Below are 16,810 nucleotides of genomic sequence, written 5' to 3'. Positions count from 1 at the left end.
AGGTAGATTTTATTAAATAAAGTGGAACGTTGTATATAATGCAATAGCATGCCTCTCTGGTACACTGTTGGTGCTAATAAATAAACTATAATAAATATAAATTACACCACCATTATTTAAATTATGATAATGATATTATTAAAAATAATAATAATAATAATAAATAATAATAATAATTACACATCAGTATATATGGTTCAGCACATTATTTAACTCATCTGCACAATAGAATATGTTCATAATCTGCAGTCTAGATTTATAATCACACAGCGACCCAGCTAAAGGTGTTGCATATTAAAAGCAGAGTGCAAAATTTTCCCAAAAGTTTTCACGGTATATTTAATTAAACACTAAATTGCTTCATTACAAAAGTGTTAGTTACACTCATTGATTATTATTACTTGTATGTATTATTTTTATATTTGTATAGTTGAATTACTATATGGATTCCTTAATGAGTCACAGGCATATTAAAGGGAGATGATACCCAAATGTTGAAACACTTGAAAGTGATGCAGCATTGCTGTAAAAAGCTGACTAGAAAATATCACCTGAACATCTCTATGCAAAAAATGTCCTTAGTATTCACAGACCCAGGACTTGCAAGGGAGTGTGCATCTAGCATGTGCAGACACAGTCATGTTATTTCCCTATTCATCTTAAGGAAGTTTACAATTAAATCTCACAAGATTTCAGTGAAATATTGTGAAATCCCACCAAAGCAATGCATGATCTCAGTACTACTGATGCTGATTGGCTATTTTTTTCTTCAACTGGAGCTGGACTGTAGCTGAAGTATAAGTACTGTTACCAAAGCACTTACTCTTGTAAGCGGAAGACATTTTTTACATAGAGATGTTCAGGTGAAATTTTCTTTTTACAGTTATGCTGCATCAATTTCAAGTGATTTGGCATATGAGAATTATATACCTTTAATTTGAAAGATTTATTTAACATTTTGGGCCAGATTACAAGTGGAGCGATATTTTGTGTTTCCGCTATAGCGATAACTCCTCTAGAATTAAAGGGACAGTCTAGTCCAAAAAAAACTTCCATGATTCAGATAGGGCATGTAATTTTAAACAATTTTCCAATTTATTTTTATCACAAATTTTTCTTTGTTCTCTTGGTATTCTTAGTTGAAAGCTTAACCTAGGAGGTTCATATGCTAATTTCTTAGACCTTGAAGGCTGCCCCTTAAAAATGCATTTTAACAGGTTTTTCACCACTAGAGGGTGTTAGTTCATGTTTTTCATATAGATAACACTGTGCGCGTGCACGTGAAGTTACCTGGGAGCCATCACTGATTGGCTAAACTGCAAGTCTGTCAAAAGAACTGAAATAAAGGGGCAGTTTGCAGAGGCTTAGATACAAGATAATCACAGAGGTAAAAAATATATAAATATAACTGTGTTGCTTATGCAAAACTAGGGAATGGGTAAGCAAGGGATTATCTATCTTTTAAAACAATAACAATTCTGGTGTAGACTGTCCCTTTAAGGTTTTTGCTCTAGCTGGAATGTGTTGGTATTGAAAGTAAACTGTTTTTGCTCTAGCTGTCGTGACTTGCGCAAAAAGCTAAATTTAGAATATTGTGTGCACGTTCACATTTTCCCCCACAGAAGTCAAAAGAGAAATAATTTTGGGGAAAAAACTAACACCCCATTCTCGTGCAAACACCATCACATATTCTCATTAGCGTTAACCCGACATGAAAATATGAATATTACATATTCCAATGTTCTTTATGTAACAGAATATGTTCTATTTATTCATAATGAAATATCTCTACATATATCTGTTTTTTAAACAAATATATATGTATTCTTATATATATATATATATATATATATATATATATATATATATATATATATATATATATATATATATATAGATATATACTGTACATATACAGTATATATAGGAATATCTATTTATAAATAAAAAGAGCATATTGCCCTATGTACAGAACATTGAAATGTGAAATATTTACAGTAAATACATAGTTAAAACCTTTATTATATATGAATATTGCATAAATATGCTTTTACATGTTTGTCTACTTTACAACTTAAGGCTCTAATGCGCACACACACACACATACATATATATATATATATATATATATATATATATATATATATATGTCTATAAATACATACACATAAATACATATCTACATATATATATATATATATATATATATATACATACATATAAACACATCAGGGGCGTATCTTGGCCTAGACAAGAAAGACACTTGCCTAGGGGGGCAGATTTTGGGGGGGCAGCACTTTTTGAGTCTCACTACACACACTCACACTACACACCATACACACATAAAAATATTATGGTCTAAAATCTGGGGGGGCAGCAGAATTTTGAGTACCTAGGGCAACACAAAACCTAAATACGCCACTGACACACATACATACATATATATATATATATATATATATATATATATATATATATATATATATATACAGACATACATATGCATCTTTAGACATGAATATATATGTATCTCAATGTTAAAGCCCTTTGGCGGCTTTTTTTCTAACACAAGATCTCATATCTTTAAGCCCTTATAACTTTTTTGTGCAATATATTTTTCAAATAATTTTTATTTAACAGCGTTATTATAAGTGTAACTGTACTTTGAAATTTATTTTTGAAGTGCTTAGTGCAAAGTTATATTTTCGGCAAACACTTTTCCCATTTGATTTATTCTCTTGCTATCCCTTTGTTGAAAAAAGCAACAAAAAAAACAGCAGTGTACAACTGGGAACTAGCTGATTACATTGAGCCTATGACAAGAGGCATATGTGCAGCCACCAATTAGCAGCTAGTTTCCAGGAGTGCATTGGTGACTCCTGAACCTACCAAGGTAACCTTTTTTGAAAGAGGATACCAAGAGAAATAAGGAAATTAGATAACAGAAGTAAAATAAGAAATTTGTTTACAACTGCATGTTTTATCTGAATCATGAAAGTTTAACTTAGACTGTCCCTATAATGAGTCCTAGAAAAACTTACCCTGGTTTAGATCATTTTGCATAAAGTATACAATGTTTGAAATCACACTTTAATGGTATAATGACATTTTACTGATATATATATAAATCCTAAATGTCCTAATATCTCCATTAATATAGAAACATAGATGCTCAATCATAAGGCAGTTCTTAAAGGGACATTCCAGTCAAAATTTAAATGCACATAGATGAATTACATCTTTGAATAGAAACATATTTGTTATATACATATATTGGCAGAAATACATGTGCATGTGAATCATAGCTAGATTTTCTCATCGTACCCGCATATTAAACACTGCAGCTGTTTAGAGCGCCAGTGTGGCTTGTATCAAGTCAGCAATTAACGAATTGGGGATTATTTATTAATGTGCGAGTGGACATGATCCGATATTGCGGGTCATGTCCGCCACACATCGATAAATGCTGACAGCATACGCTGTCTGCATTTATCATTGCAGCAGCAGTTCTTGTGAACTGCTGGTGCAACGCCGCCCCCTGCAGATTCGCGGCCAATCGGCTGCTAGCAGGGGGTGTCAATCAACCCTATCGTATTGGATCAGGTTGATTTTCAGGCGATGTCTGTCCGCCACCTCAGAGCAGGCGGACAGGTTATGGAGCAGTGGTCTTTAGACCGCTGCTTCATAATTTGTGTTTCTGGCGAGCCTGAAGGCTCGCCAGAAACACGGGGCTTTAAGCTCCATACGGAGCTTGATAAATATGCCCCATCGAGTCATTACCAGATGATACAAGCATTTTAGGCTCTCTTAGCAAGTGCTGTGTTTAAAGTGCTGATGCATGGCGCATACTTAAATACGCTTTTGAAACAGCTATAGGGGCATATGTTTAAAGCTCTGAATGGAGCTTGATGCCCCGTGTTTCTGGCGAGCCTGCAGGCTCGCCATAAACAGCAGTTATGAAGCAGCGGTCACAAAGACCGCTGCTCCATAACCTGTCCGTCTGCTCTGAGCAGGCGGACAGACATCGCCGCAATTCAACCCGATCGAGTACGATCGGGTTGATTGACACCCCCTGCTGGCGGCCCATTGGCCGCGAGTCTGCAGGGGGCGGCATTGCACCAGCAGCTCTTGTGAGCTGCTGGTGCAATGCTGAATACGGCGAGCGTATTGCTCGCCGTAATCAGCGAGGTCTGTCGGACCTGATCCACACTGTCGGATCAGCTCCGACAGACCTTAATAACTAGAGGCCATAGCTTTTATTAGAAGCATTTTTTGCTAATACATGTATATTTATTACAAAATTGCTTCTTTTCAAAACTGAAATGCATCCATGTGGATTCCTTTGTTGACTGGAAGGTCCCTTTAAACATAATAGCAATTGACGTGATATGACTCATTGGCTATTTATCTGATGTCTTAAGAAATAAAAGCCACATTTCTAATATATACAATGCCTTGTGGTTTTAGCAATAAATAAACTATTTTGCATTGTGTTTACTTGAAGTAATGTTATGCGCAAATCGTGTGACTGTTCCATTTCATTTACTCAAAATACACTGCTGTTGGTTTCCTTTTTTTCACCAGAATTAAAGTGGTATTCATGAGCAGGAAATAATCCCGACAGGAAAACAGGACACTCCTCCAGTATAACAGTGCAATGAAGATTTATTGTGGTCCCAGGGTGACATGTCTGTGCTTTTGCATAGTGCATGCCTCAGGATTTAGATGAAGGAAATGGGTATTGTTTTGTCTCTACAATAAATCTTCATTCTACAGCCGTTCTGTTAGTGAAGTGCCTAGTTTTGCTGTGAGAATTGTTTCCTATTCTTTTACCACTGTGCTAGTTACATTTTATAAAAGATTTTTGTGAGTCACAAATCAAAGAGTCTGTTATCTAAATGTTACTCTTTTATGTATAACTAGGTGATAAGCCTGTCCAGAGGGCAGTCTATGTTTACAAACTGCAACCCCCCAAGCTAAAGTTACAAAAAACAAACAAAAACTAAAATTACAGAAAAAAATAAACAAAGGTATCCAAAATAAAAAATATAAACCTAAACTAATACCCCTATAAAAAATCCCCCCCCAAAATAAAAAACACTCCCTAATCTAATACTAAACTACCATTAGCCCTTAAAAGGGCCTTTTGTAGGGCATTGCCTTAAATTAAACATCTCTTTTACCTCTAAAAAATACTAAATCCCCCCTAACAGTAAAAAAAACCCCACCCACCAAACCCCCCAAAATAAAAAAACTAACACTAAAAAAACTAAACTACCCATTGCCCCTAAAAGGGCATTTGTATGGGTATTGCCCCTAAAGGGCATTCAGCTCTTTTTCAAGCCCAAATAAACCCTAATCTAAAAAAAAAAACACTCCAAAAATTAAAATAAAAAAGCCTAAACCTAAGCCCCAAATAGGTACTCACTGTTCCTGAAGTCCGGCGGAGAAGGTCTTCTTCTAGACAAATCCATCATCTTCTATCTTTATCCGGAGTGAAAGCGGCGTGGAGCAGAGGTGTGGAGCTGTGTTTCTGATGCCTGGATCCTCAGCGGCTGCGGAGGCGTTCCTCGGCGGCATGGAGGCTCCACTTCATCCGATGTCCATCGTAGACTGAAGATTGAATGCAAGGTACCGCAATCAATTTGGGGTACCTTGCATTCCTATTGGCTGAAATTTTGAAATCAGTCAATAGGATTAGAGCTACTGAAATCCTATTGGCTGTTCAAATCAGCCAATACGATTTCATTAGCTCTCATCCTATTTGCTGATTTTAAAATATCATCCAATAGGAATTTCAAGGATCGCCACATCTGGCAAGACCGCTCCACACCTCCGCTCCGAACCGCCTTTGCGGTGGATGAAGATAGAAGATGATGGACCCGCCTGGAAGAAGACCTTCTCCGCTGGACTTCAGGAACCGTGAGTACCTATTTGGGGCCTAGTGTTAGTTTTTTTTTTTTAGTTTTAAGATTAGGGATTTGGGCAATTGAAAAAGAGCTGAATGCCCATACAAATGCCCCTTTAGGGACAATGGGTAGTTTAGTTTTTTTTTAGTGTTTTTTTATTTTGGGGGTTTGGTGGGTGGGGGGTTTTACTGTTAGGGGGGACTTGGTTTATTTTTAATGTAAAAGAGCTGATTTCTTTAGGGTAATGTCCTACAAAAAGCCCTTTTAAGGGTTATTGGTAGTTTTTTCTTTGATTAGGGGGTGCTTTTATTTTGGGGGGCTTTTTTATTTTCATAGGGATTAGGTTTAATTTTTTTATTTTCGATAATGTGGTTTATTATTTTGTGTAATGTTAGACTTTTATATATATAAATAAAAATAACCCACAATTACTTTGGCAACAGATGTCCCAGCTTTGAAGACGTTTTATTGTGTATGCTAATAAACATAGCAATAGTATCATAGGAAATGTCATTACAGACATAAATCCACATCTTTTCTTTCCTCTTTTAATTTCAGCTTTAGTAGCAGGGTTTTTAAAAAAAAAAAATCCCCCTTTTTTGTGCTCTATTAGTCAAGTAGAATTAAAGGTACAATCTAGTCAAAATTAAACGTTCGTGATTCAGATATGGCAAGCAATTTTAACTTTCCAATTTACTTTTATCATCAAATTTGCTTTTGTTCTTTGTTGAAAGCCAAAACCTAGGTAGGCTTATATACTGTACTAATGTGTACGTCCTTAAAGGACGCCTCTTATCTCTGTGTATTTTGACAGTTTTTCACAGCTAGAAAGTGCTAGTTCACCTGTGCCATATAGATACCATTGTGCTCACTCCCGTGGAGTTATTAATAAATTAGCACTGATTGGCTAAAAGGCAAGTCTGTCAAAAGGGGGCAGTCTGCAGAGGCTTAGATATAAGGTAATCACAGAGGCAAATGCGAAACTGGGGAATGGGTAATAAAGGGATTATCTATCTTTTTAAACAATAAAAATTCTGGAGTAGACTGTCCCTTTAAGTACGGTAGAAATTTGGCAGACTTTTAAAGGGGCAGTAAACACCTTGGGGCCGATTTATCATGGCCCGAATGGGGCAAAATACATTTGTTTTGGCGCAAGCCTTCAGGCTCGCCGGAAACCGGAGTTAAGAAGCAGCAGACTTAAATTTACAAGACAGCGGTCCTGAATTTACAAGACATTTCTGTTGCTTTGCTATAAAATAACATCCGCCTAAACAGACATTTTCAAAACAAATTAAAATATTGTTTGCTGCAGTTGTTTCTAAATAGCCAAACTCCACTCCCCATTTGCCTTATTTGGAGGAGCCAATCTGGGCTTTAGTTGTCAGACAACACACTATGCATGGTCATTATGTAATTAGGAAGAATTGTTTTGCAGTTATCTGCTAAAGAAAATTAGAGAAAGATATGTAGCTGGGTTAGCCTCAAGAAGCCTGCAGTATGTATTTTCAGCTCTGAGAGTTAGACAATACACAATTTCAGAGATAAATTACATGACAATGGGACAAAATGAATAATGACAGTATTTTGCAATTTTTATTTTATTGTGTACAACTAAACATTTATATTAAAATCTCAAGGTAAATAAATAGAGAGAAACGCTCAACCTGGGAACGAACAATAGCATAATAGCTTGTTCTATGGCTAGTTACCACCCAAGAAGCAGCCTCTTTTTGCTCAGCATGTGCCTTTCACAGAGAAGAACTTTCCTGTAGCATATCAGTCTGATCCTGACTTAAGAGTGCAGTCCAGCCCCGAAATACCAGGCAATTCTTCTTTAAACGAGATAAACTGCAAAAATACGTTTCAGCCTATTGTGGGCCTCGTCAGTGAGGTGCAGCCATATCCCTCTAGGCACACTGAGCAACGGGTCTACGTCTGGATTCCCGCATCACACTTAGGGAGACTTCCCCAAATGTCATAATTTGCATAAATAAAAAGAGAGAAGCGCTCAACCTGGGAACGAACAATAGCATAATAGCTTGTTCTATGGCTAGTTACCACCCAAGAAGCAGCCTCTTTTTGCTCAACATGTGCCTTTCACAGAGAAGAACTTTCCTGTACCATATCAGTCTGATCCTGACTTAACTGTGCATTCCAGCCCCGAATTACCAGGCAAAATCTCAAGATGTTGACTAAGCTTTTAAGCCCCTTTAGAGCTTGTAACGTTAAGATTGCGTGTACAAATTTCTAACTGTAACTGAAAATTATGACAATTGTAAAATTGGATGTATTTTTTGCTACTTTTTCCTATTTCTAAATGCATTGAAAATTATTAGCTGAACCTACATCAACAATTTGCTGGACAATCATTATCAAGTTTGGCATGAATATAGATTTTATTGTCTTGTCTGTGCTTTATTTGGTTTAGTGAAAAAAATGAGCAGTGTTTCCTGAAATAAAAAAGGTTTCTTCTGTTATGTGTGATCAGTCCACGGGTCATCATTACTTCTGGGATATAACTCCTCCCCAACAGGAAATGCAAGAGGATTCACCCAGCAGAGCTGCATATAGCTCCTCCCCTCTACGTCAGTCCCAGTCATTCTCTTGCACCCAACGACTAGATAGGATGTGTGAGAGGACTATGGTGATTATACTTAGTTTTTATGACTTCAATCAAAAGTTTGTTATTTTACAATAGCACCGGAGCGTGTTATTACTTCTCTGGCAGAGTTTGAGGAAGAATCTGCCAGAGTTTTTTACTATGATTTTAACCGGAGTTGTTAAGATCATATTGCTGTTCTCGGCCATCTGAGGGAGGTAAAGGCTTCAGATCAGGGGACAGCGGGCAGATGAATCTGCATTGAGGTATGTAGCAGTTTTTATTTTCTGAATGGAATTGATGAGAAAATCCTGCCATACCGTTAAAAATGACATGTATGTATACACTTCAGTATTCTGGGGATGGTATTTCACCGGAACTACTCTGTTAAAGGTCACTAATCCTTTTAATAACTATTTTTCATGTTAAACGTTTTTTGCTGGAATGTAGAATCGTTTACATTGCTGAGGTACTGTGTGAATAAATATTTGGGCATTATTTTCCACTTGGCAGCCTTTTTTGCTTTTATTTGTGACAGTTTCGTTTCTCTTCACTGCTGTGTGGGAGAGGGAGGGGCCGTTTTTGGCGCTCTTTGCTACGCATCAAAAAATTCCTGTCAGTTACTTTTATATTTCCTGCATGATCCGGTTCATCTCTGACAGATCTCAGGGGTCTTCAAACTTCTTTGAAGGGAGGTAAATTCTCTCAGCAGAGCTGTGAGAATTCTTATAGTGACTGTGAATAAAAACGTTGCTTTGCATTTTTTATGTCAAATTTAATTATTGTTATTTTACTAATGGGAACAAACCTTTGCTAAAAGTTGTGTTGTTTTAAAGTTTGATGCTATAACTGTTTTTTCAGTTCATTATTTCTACTGTCATTTAATCGTTCAGTACCTCTTTGAGGCACAGTACGTTTTTACTAAAAAAGATTATAACCAAGTTGTAAGTTTTTTGCTAGTGTGTTAAACATGTCTGACTCAGAGGAAGATATCTGTGTCATTTGTTCCAATGCCAAGGTGGAGCCCAATAGAAATTTATGTACTAACTGTATTGATGCTACTTTAAATAAAAGTCAATCTGTACAATGTGAACAAATTTCACCAAACAGCGAGGGGAGAGTTATGCCGACTAACTCGCCTCACGCGGCAGTACCTGCATCTCCCGCCCGGGAGGTGCGTGATATTATGGCGCCTAGTACATCTGGGCGGCCATTACAGATAACATTACAAGATATGGCTACTGTTATGACTGAAGTTTTGTCTAAATTACCAGAACTAAGAGGCAAGCGTGATCACTCTGGGGTGAGAACAGAGTGCGCTGACAATACTAGGGCCATGTCTGATACTGCGTCACAGCTCGCAGAGCATGAGGACGGAGAGCTTCATTCTGTGGGTGACGGTTCTGATCCAAACAGATTGGACTCAGATATTTCAAATTTTAAATTTAAATTGGAGAACCTCCGTGTATTACTAGGGGAGGTCTTAGCAGCTCTCAACGATTGTAACACCGTTGCAATACCAGAGAAACTGTGCAGGTTGGATAAATACTTTGCGGTACCGGCGAGTACTGAAGTTTTTCCTATACCTAAGAGACTAACTGAAATTGTTACTAAGGAGTGGGATAGACCCGGTGTGCCGTTCTCACCCCCTCCAATATTTAGAAAGATGTTTCCAATAGACGCCACCACTCGGGACTTATGGCAAACGGTCCCCAAGGTGGAGGGAGCAGTTTCTACTTTAGCTAAGCGTACCACTATCCCGGTGGAGGATAGTTGTGCTTTCTCAGATCCAATGGATAAAAAATTAGAGGGTTACCTTAAGAAAATGTTTGTTCAACAAGGTTTTATATTGCAACCCCTTGCATGTATCGCGCCGATTACGGCTGCGGCAGCATTTTGGATTGAGTCGCTGGAAGAGAACCTTAGTTCATCTACGCTAGACGACATTACGGACAGGCTTAGAGTCCTTAAACTAGCTAATTCCTTCATTTCGGAGGCCGTAGTACATTTAACAAAACTTACGGCTAAGAACTCAGGATTCGCCATACAGGCACGTAGGGCGCTGTGGCTAAAATCCTGGTCAGCAGATGTTACTTCTAAGTCCAAATTACTTAATATACCTTTCAAGGGGCAGTCTTTATTTGGGCCCGGTTTGAAAGAAATTATTGCTGACATTACAGGAGGTAAGGGCCACGCCCTACCCCAAGACAAAGCCAAAGCTAAGGCTAGACAGTCTAATTTTCGTCCCTTTCGGAATTTCAAAACAGGAGCAGCATCAACCTCCACTGCACCAAAACAGGAAGGAGCTGTTGCTCGTTACAGGCAAGGCTGGAAGCCTAACCAGACCTGGAACAAGAGCAAGCAGGCCAGGAAACCTGCTGCTGCCCCAAAGACAGCATGAACCGAGAGCCCCCGATCCGGGACCGGATCTAGTGGGGGGCAGACTCTCTCTCTTCGCCCAGGCCTGGGCAAGAGATGTTCAGGATCCCTGGGCACTAGAGATCATATCTCAGGGATACCTTCTAGACTTCAAATTATCTCCCCCAAGAGGGAGATTTCATCTGTCAAGGTTGTCAACAAACCAGATAAAGAAAGAAGCGTTTCTACGCTGCGTACAAGATCTGTTATTAATGGGAGTGATCCATCCGGTTCCGCGGTCGGAACAAGGACAAGGGTTCTACTCAAACCTGTTTGTGGTTCCCAAAAAAGAGGGAACTTTCAGGCCAATCTTAGATTTAAAGATTCTAAACAAATTCCTAAGAGTTCCATCGTTCAAAATGGAAACTATTCGGACAATTTTACCCATGATCCAAGAGGGTCAGTACATGACCACTGTGGATTTAAAGGATGCTTACCTTCACATTCCGATCCACAAAGATCATCACCGGTATCTAAGGTTTGCCTTCTTAGACAGGCATTACCAGTTTGTAGCTCTTCCATTCGGATTGGCTACGGCTCCAAGAATCTTCACAAAGGTTCTGGGTGCCCTTCTGGCGGTACTAAGACCGCGAGGGATTTCGGTAGCTCCGTACCTAGACGACATTCTAATACAAGCTTCAAGCTTTCAAACTGCCAAGTCTCATACAGAGTTAGTTCTGGCATTTCTAAGGTCGCATGGATGGAAAGTGAACGAAAAGAAGAGTTCTCTCTTTCCTCTCACAAGAGTTCCATTCTTGGGGACTCTTATAGATTCTGTAGAAATGAAGATTTACCTGACAGAAGACAGGTTAACAAAGCTTCAAAATGCATGCCGTGTCCTTCATTCCATTCAACACCCGTCGATAGCTCAATGCATGGAGGTGATCGGCTTAATGGTAGCAGCAATGGACATAGTACCTTTTGCACGCCTACACCTCAGACCGCTGCAATTATGCATGCTAAGTCAGTGGAATGGGGATTACTCAGATTTGTCCCCTACTCTGAATCTAAATCAAGAGACCAGAAACTCTCTTCTATGGTGGCTTTATCGGCCACACCTGTCCAGGGGGATGCCATTCAGCAGGCCAGACTGGACAATTGTAACAACAGACGCCAGCCTACTAGGTTGGGGCGCTGTCTGGAATTCTCTGAAGGCTCAGGGACTATGGAATCAGGAGGAGAGTCTCCTGCCAATAAACATTCTGGAATTGAGAGCGGTTCTCAATGCCCTTCTGGCTTGGCCCCAGTTAACAACTCGGGGGTTCATCAGGTTTCAGTCGGACAACATCACGACTGTAGCTTACATCAACCATCAGGGAGGGACAAGAAGCTCCCTAGCAATGATGGAAGTATCAAAGATAATTCGCTGGGCAGAGTCTCACTCTTGCCACCTGTCAGCAATCCACATCCCGGGAGTGGAGAACTGGGAGGCGGATTTCTTGAGTCGCCAGACTTTTCATCCGGGGGAGTGGGAACTTCATCCGGAGGTCTTTGCCCAAATACTTCGACGTTGGGGCAAACCAGAGATAGATCTCATGGCGTCTCGCCAGAACGCCAAACTTCCTCGCTACGGGTCCAGATCCAGGGATCCGGAAGCAGTTCTGATAGATGCTTTGACAGCACCTTGGAACTTCGGGATGGCTTATGTGTTTCCACCCTTCCCGCTGCTTCCTCGATTGATTGCCAAAATCAAACAGGAGAGAGCATCAGTAATTCTAATAGCACCTGCATGGCCACGCAGGACTTGGTATGCAGATCTAGTGGACATGTCATCCTGTCCGCCTTGGTCTCTACCTCTAAGACAGGACCTTCTGATACAGGGTCCATTCAAGCATCAAAATCTAACTTCTCTGAAGCTGACTGCTTGGAAATTGAACGCTTGATTTTATCAAAACGTGGTTTTTCTGAGTCGGTTATTGATACCCTGATTCAGGCTAGGAAGCCTGTTACCAGAAGGATTTACCATAAAATATGGCGGAAATACCTATACTGGTGCGAATCCAAAGGTTACTCCTGGAGTAAGGTTAGGATCGCTAGGATTTTGTCTTTTCTACAAGAAGGTTTAGAAAAGGGTTTATCAGCTAGCTCATTAAAGGGACAGATTTCAGCTCTGTCCATCTTGTTACACAGGCGTCTGTCAGAAAATCCAGACGTCCAGGCCTTTTGTCAGGCTTTAGCTAGGATCAAGCCTGTGTTTAAGGCTGTTGCTCCGCCATGGAGTTTAAACTTAGTTCTTAACGTTTTACAGGGTGTTCCGTTTGAACCCCTTCATTCCATTGATATAAAATTGTTATCTTGGAAAGTTCTGTTTTTAATGGCTATTTCCTCGGCTCGAAGAGTCTCTGAGTTATCAGCCTTACATTGTGATTCCCCTTATCTGATTTTTCACTCAGACAAGGTAGTTCTGCGTACTAAACCTGGGTTCTTACCTAAGGTAGTCACTAACAGGAACATCAATCAAGAGATTGTTGTTCCATCCCTGTGTCCAAATCCTTCTTCAAAGAAGGAACGTCTTCTACACAATCTGGATGTAGTTCGTGCCCTCAAGTTCTACTTGCAGGCAACTAAAGATTTTCGCCAAACTTCTTCCCTGTTTGTCGTTTATTCTGGACAGAGGAGAGGTCAAAAAGCTTCTGCTACCTCTCTCTCTTTTTGGCTTCGTAGCATAATACGTTTAGCCTATGAGACTGCTGGACAGCAGCCTCCTGAAAGAATTACAGCTCACTCCACTAGAGCTGTGGCTTCCACTTGGGCCTTTAAGAATGAGGCCTCTGTTGAACAGATTTGCAAGGCTGCAACTTGGTCTTCGCTTCATACTTTTTCCAAATTTTACAAATTTGACACTTTTGCTTCTTCGGAGGCTATTTTTGGGAGAAAGGTTCTTCAGGCAGTGGTTCCTTCTGTATAATGAGCCTGCCTATCCCTCCCGTCATCCGTGTACTTTTGCTTTGGTATTGGTATCCCAGAAGTAATGATGACCCGTGGACTGATCACACATAACAGAAGAAAACATAATTTATGCTTACCTGATAAATTCCTTTCTTCTGTTGTGTGATCAGTCCACGGCCCGCCCTGTTTTTAAGGCAGGTAAATATTTTTTAAATTATACTCCAGTCACCACTTCACCCTTGGTTACTCCTTTCTCGTTGTTTCTTGGTCGAATGACTGGGACTGACGTAGAGGGGAGGAGCTATATGCAGCTCTGCTGGGTGAATCCTCTTGCATTTCCTGTTGGGGAGGAGTTATATCCCAGAAGTAATGATGACCCGTGGACTGATCACACAACAGAAGAAAGGAATTTATCAGGTAAGCATAAATTATGTTTTTAAAAAAAAAAAAAAATCATCACTTTTTACATATATTTTGAGCATATGCTCAGTAAAACTAGAAAGCCTAAAAAAATAAATAAGACATTGTCTTTCGCTTTTGGCAACAGAGGTTTTGGGAATTATAGTTCCAGAAAAGGACTACACAGAAACACACACAGTTCCACTTCTCAAATGCTACAAACGCACCACACAAACTTTCAGGGCTGGATTTACATCCTATCTGAAGTGCCCTCCTCGTTCAAAATTGTGCCGGCAGTGAAATAACAGCACTGCACGTGTGTGGAATGATGGCATCCATCTTTGTTAAGGCACCACAGGCATTGTGCATGGGCAGGGGAAGTCGGATGCTGCACATGCATAATGCTCGCAATAACCTTAAGAAAAGTGGTCCCGAGCATGCCCAGTGCTTTTATTTCACTGCCGGCAGCCATCTCAGTAAAGGTCGGCGCCTAATCGTTATTTATAATAATTTTATAATATGCAAAGACAGGCGCCCCTTTAAGATGGGTGCCTGTAGGCACCTACCTACTCTGCCATATTATTAATTTGGCCCTGCAAACATTACACTACACAGAAATACACTGTAATGAAGTATGTCATATGACCTTTTTACTTATAGTGCAATGTATAAATCATACGGCTAGATTTAGAGTTTTGCGGCCAAAGGGGTGCGTTAGCTACGCGTGTTTTTTTTTCCCCCGCACCTTTTAAACAACGCTGGTATTTAGAGTTCTCTGAAGGGCTGCGTTAGGCTCCAAAAAGGGAGCGTACAGGCATATTTACCGCCACTTCAACTCTAAATACCAGCGGTGCTTACAGACGCGGCCAGCATCAAAAACGTGCTCGTGCACGATTCCCCCATAGGAAACAATGGGGCAGTTTGAGCTGAAAAAAAACCTAACACCTGCAAAAAAGCAGCGTTCAGCTCCTAACGCAGCCCCATTGTTTCCTATGAGGAAACACTTCCTAAGTCTGCACCTAACACCCTAACATGAACCCCCGAGTCTAAACACCCCTAACCTTACACTTATTAACCCCTAATCTTCTGCCCCCGCTATCGCTGACCCCTGCATTACACTTTTAACCCCTAATCTGCCGCTCCGGACACCGCCGCAACCTACATTATCCCTATGTACCCCTAATCTGCTGCCCCTAACATCGCCGACCCCTATATTATATTTATTACCCCCTAATCTGCCCCCCCCAACGTCGCCACTACCTACCTACACTTATTAACCCCTAATCTGCCGACCGGACCTCACCGCTACTATAATAAATGTATTAACCCCTAAAGCTAAGTCTAACCCTAACACCCCCCTAAATTAAATATAATTTCAATCTAACGAAATAAAATAAATCTTATTAAATAAATTAATCCTATTTAAAGCTAAATACTTACCTGTAAAATAAACCCTAATATAGCTACAATATAATTAATAATTACATTGTAGCTATTTTAGGATTTATATTTATTTTACAGGCAACTTTGTATTTGTTTTAACTAGGTACAATAGCTATTAAATAGTTAATAACTATTTAATATCTACCTAGTTAAAATAATTTCAAAATTACCTGTAAAATAAATCCTAACCTAAGTTACAATTAAACCTAACACTACACTATCAATAAATAAATTAAATAAACTACCTACAATTACCTACAATTAAATAAACTATACTAAATTTCAAAAACAAACAAACACTAAATTACAAAAAAACCCCACTAAATTACAAAAAATAAAAAAAGATTACAAGAATTTTAAACTAATTACACCTACTCTAAGCCCCATAAAAAAATAACAAAGCCCCCCAAAATAAAAAAAATGCCCTACCCTATTCTAAAATAAAAAGTTTACAGCTCTTTTACCTTACCAGCCCTTAAAAGGGCCTTTTGCGGGGCATGCCCCAAAGAATTCAGCTCTTTTGCCTGTAAAAAAACAATACAATACCCCCCCCCCAACATTACAACCCACCACCCACATACCCCTAATCTAACCCAAACCCCCCTTAAAAAACCTAACACTAAGCCCCTGAAGATCTTCCTACCTTATCTTCACCACGCCGGGTATCACCGATCCGTCCAGAAGAGGCTCCGAAGTCTTCATCCTATCCGGCAAGAAGAGGTCCAGAAGAGGGTCCGAAGTCTTCCTCCTATCCGGCAAGAAGAGGACATCCGGACCGGCAAACATCTTCATCCAAGCGGCATCTTCTATCTTCATCCATCCGACGAGGAGCGGCTCCATCTTCAAGACCTCCGGCGCGGAACATCCTCTTATCCCGACGACTAGACGACGAATGAAGGTTCCTTTAAGGGACGTCATCCAAGATGGCGTCCCTCGAATTCTGATTGGCTGATAGGATTCTATCAGCCAATCGGAATTAAGGTAGGAAAAATCTGATTGGCTGATTGAACCAGCCAATCAGATTCAAGTTCAATCCGATTGGCTGATCCATTCAGCCAATCAGATTGAGCTTGCATTCTATTGGCTCGGTGATACCCAGCGTGGTGAAGACAAGGTAGGGAGATCTTCAGGGGCTTAGTGTTAGGTTTTTTAA

Source organism: Bombina bombina, chromosome 6 (genome assembly GCF_027579735.1).
Source record: "Bombina bombina isolate aBomBom1 chromosome 6, aBomBom1.pri, whole genome shotgun sequence".
NCBI lineage: Eukaryota > Metazoa > Chordata > Amphibia > Anura > Bombinatoridae > Bombina > Bombina bombina.
This window is presented reverse-complemented; position numbering follows the sequence as displayed.